The sequence below is a fragment of the Physeter macrocephalus genome, chromosome 21 (assembly GCF_002837175.3).
Source record: "Physeter macrocephalus isolate SW-GA chromosome 21, ASM283717v5, whole genome shotgun sequence".
Taxonomy (NCBI): domain Eukaryota; kingdom Metazoa; phylum Chordata; class Mammalia; order Artiodactyla; family Physeteridae; genus Physeter; species Physeter macrocephalus.
Window position 1 is genome coordinate 119,371,801 of NC_041234.1, and position 7,531 is coordinate 119,379,331.

Here is a 7,531-nt window from a genome sequence, read left to right on the forward strand (position 1 = left end):
CGGGCCTCTCACTATCGCGGCCTCTCTTGTTGCGGAGCACAGGCTCCAGACGTGCAGGTTCAGTAATTGTGGCTCACGGGCCCAGCCGCTCTGCGGCATGTGGGATCCTCCCAGACCAGGGCTCAAACCCGTGTCCCCTGCATTGGCAGGCGGATTCTCAACCACTGTGCCACCAGGGAAGCCCCCCGGTGCTCATTTTTAAATTGAGTTGTTTATTTGTTTTTGAGCTGTGAGTTCTGTTTTTAATTTTTTAAAACATCTTTATTGGAGTATAATTGCTTTACAATGGTGTGTTAGTTTCTGCTGTATAACAAAGTGAATCAGCTATATGTATACATATATCCCCACATCCCCTCCCTCTTGTGTCTCCCTCCCACCCTCCCTATCCCACCCCTCTAGGTGGTCACAAAGTACCGAGCTGATCTCCCCATGTGATGCAGCTGCTTCCCACTAGTTCTATGTATTCTAGATACATGATATCAGATACGTGGTGTGCACATATTTTCTCCCATGGGTTGTCTTTTCACTTTCTTGATAGTGTCCTTTAAAGTGAAAAGGTTTTACTTTTGAGGAAGTCTAATTTATCTGCTTTTTCTTTTGTTGCTTGTGCTTTTTATGTCATATCAAGAAAACATTGCCACATCCAAGGCCATGAAAATTTGTGCTTATGTTTTCTTCTAAGGTTTTATAGTTTAGATTTTACATGTAGGTTTTTGTTCCATTTTGAGTTAATTTTTGTAAATGGAGTGAGGCCATGGTCCCACTTCATTTTTTTTGCACATAGCTATCCAGTTGTCCCAGGGCCATTTATTGAAAAGCCTGTTCTTTCTTTATTGATTAGTCTTGGCATCTGTGTCAAAAATCAGATGAACACAGAAGTATAAGTTTACTTCTGGACTCTCAATTCTATTCCATTGATCTATATGTCTGTCTTTGTGCCAATACTACACTGTTTCTATTACTATAGATTCGTAATACATTTAAAAATCGGAAAGTGTGAGTCCTCCAACTTTATTCTTCTTTGTTAAGATTGTTTTGGTTATATGGGGTCCCTTATGATTCCATACAAATTTTAGGATAAACTTTTTCATTTCTGGAAAGAATGCAGTTGGCATTTTGATAGGGAATATATTGAACCTGTAGCTGAATTTGTGTAACCTTGCCATCTTAACACTACTAAGTCTTCCAATCCATGAACACAACATGTCTTTACATTTATTTAAGTCTTGTTTATTTTCTTTCAGCAATGTTTTGTAGTTTTCAGTGGATAGATATTATACTTCCTTGGATACATTTATTCATAGGTTTTAAATTATTTTGATACTGTTTTAAGTGGAATTGCTTCTTAATTTCATTTTCAGGTTGTTCATTGCTGGTGTATAGGAATACAATTTATTTTTTAATATAATGTTGTAACCTGAACTTGTTTATTTTAGTACTTTTTCACTCCACAGGATTTTCTAAATGCAATACCATGTCATTTACAAATAAATTTAGTTCTACGTCTTCCTTTCCAGTCTATATATAACTTTTATTTCTTTTTCTTATCTAATTTATCTGACTAGAAATGACAGTACAATGTTGAATGGAAGTAGCAAAAGTAGACATTCTTGTCCTATCCCTGATTAATGAAGAAATTATTCAATCTTCCACTATTAAGCATTCTGTTAGCTGATTATATGTTAATGACAGCGTGTAATTGGATCTTTCAAAAAATTCCAGTATGACAGTTCCTGCCATTTGATTGGATTAGTTAATCCATTTATACTTAGTGTCATTATTGACTCATTGGAATTATGCCTATATGTTACTTTTTGTTTTCTATAAGTCTCATGTTTCCATGTCCCTCTATTCATCCTTTATTTCGTTCTTTTGCATTAAGTGAATATTTTATAATATAAAATTAATTTCTTTAATGATTTTTTACTATATTCTTTGAGTTATTTCCTAACTGTTTGCCTTAGAGCTTACCATATATGTTGTAAATTATCAGAATTTCCTTTAGATTATCCTTAATTCAGTGATATATAGAAACATTATTCCTATATAGCTCTATTTGTTTTTCTCCCTCTTGTGATATTTATCTTATACATATTATATATATATATATATATATATATGGTACAAACTCAACAGTACATTGCTATAATTATTGCTTTATATATTTATGTATTTTAAAGAAGCTGAGAGATGAAAGGAGTGTAATTATATATTAATAGTATATGTTATACTAACCTTCTCATTTATCATATTGTTTCTCTTTGTTTCTGTGGATTCAAGTTATCATCTGGTGTCATTTCCTTAACCCAATACACCTTTGTTTCTACCCACTTCTTTCGTGCTATTGTCGGCAAATATATTACTTTTCTTTGTCATAGTATCAATAATACCATTAGATTCATATTGTTTTAATTAATTGTTTTCTAAATCAGTTAAGAAAAGAGGAAACGTCCATTTATACTGAATTTTATAATTTCCTTTTCGGGTGGTCTTTCCTTCTTTAAGTGGGTTTGAATTATTGTTTGGGTTCATATTTTTTCAACCTGAAGGTCTTCTTTTAGTATTTTTGTAAGGTAGGTCTACTAGCAATGAAATTCCTCAATTTGAGGGGCAAGAGAAAGATGGCAGAGAAGGGGACTTCCCTGGTGGTCCAGTGGGTAAGACTCCATGCTCCCAATGCAGGGGACCTGGGTTCAATCCCTGGTCAGGGAACTAGATCCTGCATGCATGCTGCAACTAAGAAGCCTGAATGCCACAACTAAGAGTCCACATGCCACAACAAAGAAGAAGTCTGCATGCTGAAACTAAGATCCTGTGTGCCACAACTAAGACCTGGTGCAGACCAAATAAATAAATAAATAAATAAATAATTTTTTAAAAAAGATGGCAGAGTAGGAAGATGCTGATACCACCTCCCCTTATGAACATATCAAAACTACAACTACATATAGAACAATTCTCACTGAAATCTCCCTGACAACTAGCAGGACAGCTCTTCTACAACCAAGGCTATGAATAAAGATTCACATGGAGTCTGATAGGAAAGGAGGGGAAGCACCCCAGTGGAGACCTGTACCCCTCGTGAGGGACACAGAAGAGGAGGGGGATAGCACATTCTTGGGGATGCTCCCTGGGGAGTGAGGGGTTCAAACCACATATTAGAGTTTTCCAGACAAGCAAAAAGTAAGAGTTCCTCACTACTAAACTGACCTTACCATAAATGTTAAAGGGTCTTCACTAAGTAAAAAGAAAAGGCTACAACAACAAATCTGAAAAAAATATAGGAAGGGAAAAATCCCACTGGTAAAGGCAGATATATAGTAGGGGCAGTGGATCAATCACTTAAATGAGCCAGTATGAAGGTTAAAAGACAAAAACTGTAAAATCAGCTTTAACTACATAAACAGTAAAGGGATAGGCCTGAAGATGTAAAATATGACATCAAAAATATAAAATGTGGTGGGGGATTAGATCTTTTACAATGTCTTTGAACTTAAATGACTCTCAGTTTAAAAAAAGTAGGTATAGTTATAGGTAAGCATATATGAACCACATGGTAACCACAAACCAAAAACCTATAACAGATACACCAAAAATAGTGAGAAAGGAACACAAGCATACCCCTAAAAAAAAAATCAAACCACAAGGGAAGAGATTAAAAGAAGAAGAAAAGAACAGAGAAGAAATACAAATAACAACAAAAAAAAAAACAGAAAATTACAACAAAATGGGAGTAAGTACATACCTATCAATAATCACATTAAATATCAATGAACTAAATGCTCCAATCAAAAGACATACAATGGCTTATTAGATTAAAAACAAGACGTATCTATATGCTGCCTACAAGACACTCACTTCAGACAAAAAGACACACAGAGACTGTAAGTGAAAAGATGGAAAAAGATATTCCATACAAATGGAAATGAAAAGAAAGTTGGGGTAGTAATACTCATGTCAGACAAAGTAGACTTTAAAACAAAGTCTAGAAATGCTCTCACTCCCTCTTTCAAGAACACCGAAATCACAATTAACTGCTGAACAATCATCAACAGGAAGACACTGGAAATCACCAAAAAAGATACCCCACATGCAAAGACAAAGGAGAAGCCACAATGAGACAGTAGGAGGGGCTACTGTCCTATTGTGATTATTTTATCACAATAAAATCAAATCCCATAACTGCTATGTGTGACTCACAAACTGGAGAACACCTATACCAGAGAAGTCCACCCACTGGAGTGAAGGTTCTGAGGCACATATCAGGCTTCCCAACCTGGGGGCCTGGCAATGGAGGAGGAATTCCTACAGAAACAGACTTTGAAGGCTAGTGGGATTTGATTGCAGGACGTCAGCAGGACTGGGAGAAACAGACTCCACTCTTGGAGGGCACACACAAAGTAGTGTGTGCATTGGGACCCAGGGGAAGGAGCAGTGACCCCAGATGACTGAAGCAGACCTACCTGCTGGTGTTGGAGGGTCTCCTGTGGAGGCGGGGGGCAGCTGTGGCCCACCAAGGGACAAGGACACTGGCAGTGGAAGTTCTGGGAAGTATTGCTTGGTGTAAGCCCTCCCAGAGTCTGCCATTAGCCCCATCAAAGAGCCTGGGTAGGCGCCAGTGTTGGGTCGCCTCAGGCCAAACAACCAACAGGAAGAGAATCCACCCCCACCCATCAACAGACAAGCGGATTAAAGTTTTACTGAGCTCTGCCCACCAGAGCAAGAGCCAGCTCTACCCTCCACCAGTCCCTCCCATCAGGAAACTTCCACAAGCCTCTCAGATAGTCTCACCCACCAGGGGGCAGACAGCAGAAGCAAGAAGAACTACAGTCCTGCAGCCTGTGGAACAAAAACCACATTCACAGAAAGATAGACAAGATGAAAAGGCAGAGGGCTACGTACCAGATGAAGGAACAAGATAAAACCCAAGAAAAACAACTAAATGAAGTGGAGATAGCTGAGGCAGAAGAACGGATAAGTGACCTGGAAGACAGAACGGTGGAATTCACTGCTGTGGAACAGAATAAACAAAAAAGAATGAAAAGAAATAAAGATAGCCTAAGAGACCTCTGGGAGAACAATAAAGGCAACAACACTCACATTATAGAGGTCACTTTATATTATAGAGGTCTTTCACATAAGAGAGAGAGAAAGGAGCTGAGAAAATATTTTAAGAGATTATAGTCGAAAACTTCCCTAACATGGGAAAGGAAATAGCCGCCCAAGTCCAGGAAGTGCAGAGAGTCCCATACAGGATAAACCCAAGGAGAAACACGCCGAGACACATAGTAATAAAATTGGCAAAAATAAAAGACAAAGAAAAATTATTGAAAGCAGCAAGGGAAAAATGACAAATAACATAAAAGGGAACTCCCATAAGGTTACAAGCTGATTTCTCAGCAAAAACTCTACAAGCCTGAAGGGAGTGGCAATGATATACTTAAAGTGATGAAACGGAAGAACCTACAACCAAGATTACTCTACCCAGCAAGGATCTCCTTCAGATTTGATGGAGATATCAAAAGCTTTACAGACAAGCAAAAGCTAAGAGAATTCAGCACCACAAAACCAGCTCTACAACAAATGCTAAAGGAACTTCTCTAAGTGGGAAACACAAGAGAAGAAAAGGACCTGCAAAAACAAACCGCCCAAAATTAAGAAAATTGTAATAGGAATATACATATTGATAATTACCTTAAATACGAATGGATTAAATGCTCCAACCAAAAAACACAAGCTTGCTGAATGGATACAAAAACAAGACCCATAAATACGCTGTCTACAAGAGACCCACTTCAGACCGAGGGACACACAGAGACAGAAAGTGAGAGAATGGAAAAAGATATTCCATGCAAATGGAAATCAAAAGAAAGCTGGAGTAGCAATACTCATATCAGATAAAATAAACTTTAAAATAAAGAATGTTACAGGAGACAAGGAAGGACACTACGTAATGATCAAGGGATCAAACCAAGAAGAAGATATAACAATTATAAATATATATGCACCCAACATAGGAGCACCTCAATACATAAGGCAACAGCTAACAGCTCTAAAAGAGGAAATTGAGAGTAACACAATAATAGTGGGGGATTTAACACCTCACTTAAGCCAATGGACAGATCATCCAAACAGAAAATTAATAAGGAAACAGAAGCTTTAAATAACACAATAGACCAGATAGATTTAATTGATGTTTATAGGACATTCCATTCCAAAACAGCAGATTACACTTTCTTCTCAAGGGTGCAGGGAACATTCTCCAGGATAGATCATATCTTGTTTCACAAATCAAGCCTCAGTAAATTTAAGAAAATTGAAATCATATCAAGCATATTTTCTGACCACAACACTATGAGATTAGAAATCAATTACAGGGAAAAAACATAAAGAACACAAAAGCATGGAGTCTAAACAATACATTACTAAATAACCAAGAAATCACTAAAGAAATCAAAGAGGAAATCAAAAAATACCTAGAGACAAATGACAATGAAAATACAATGATCCAAAACCTATGGGATGCAGCAAAATCAATTCTAAGAGGGCAGTTCATAGCTATACAAGCCTACCTCAAGAAACAAAAAAAACTCACATTAACAATCTAACGTTACGCCTAAAGGAGCTAGAGAAAGAACAACAAACAAAACCCAAAGTTAGCAGAAGGAAAGAAATCATAAATACCAGAGCAGAAATAAATGAAATAGAAACAAAGAAAACAATAGCAAAGACCAATAAAACGAAAAGCTGGTTCTTTGAGAAGGTAAACAACATTGATAAACCATTAACCAGACTCATCAAGAAAAAGAGGGAGATGACTTAAATCAATAAAATTAGAAATGAAAAAGGAGAAGTTACAAAAGCCACTGCAGAAATACAAAACATCCTAAGAGACTACTACAAGCAACTCTATGCCAATAAAATGGACAACCTGAAAGAAATGGACAAGTTCTTAGAAAGGTATAACCTTCCAAGACTGAACCAGAAAGAAATAGAAAATATAAACAGACTAATCACAAGTAATGAAATTAAAACTGGGATTAAAAATCTTCCAGCAAACAAAAGTCCAGGACCAGATGGCTTCACAGTTGAATTCTATCAAACATTTAGAGAAGAGCTAACATGCATCCTCTCAAACTCATCCAAAAATTACAGAGGAAGGAAAACTCCCAAACTCATTCTACGAGGCCACCAACTGAAGAATAAAAATCATATGATCATCTCAATAGATGCAAAAAAAGCTCTTGACAAAATTCAACACACATTTATGATAAAAACTCTCCAGAAAGTGGGCATAGAGGGAACCTATGTCAACATAATAAAGGCCATATATGACAAACCCACAGCAAACATCATTCTCAATGGTGAAAAACTGAAAGCATTTCCTCTAAGATCAGAAACAAGACAAGGATGTCCACTCTCACCACTATTATTCAACATAGTTTTGGAAGTCCTAGCCACGGCAATCAGAGAAGAAAAAGACATAAAAGGAATACAAATTGGAAAAGAAGAAGTAAAACTGTCACTGTTT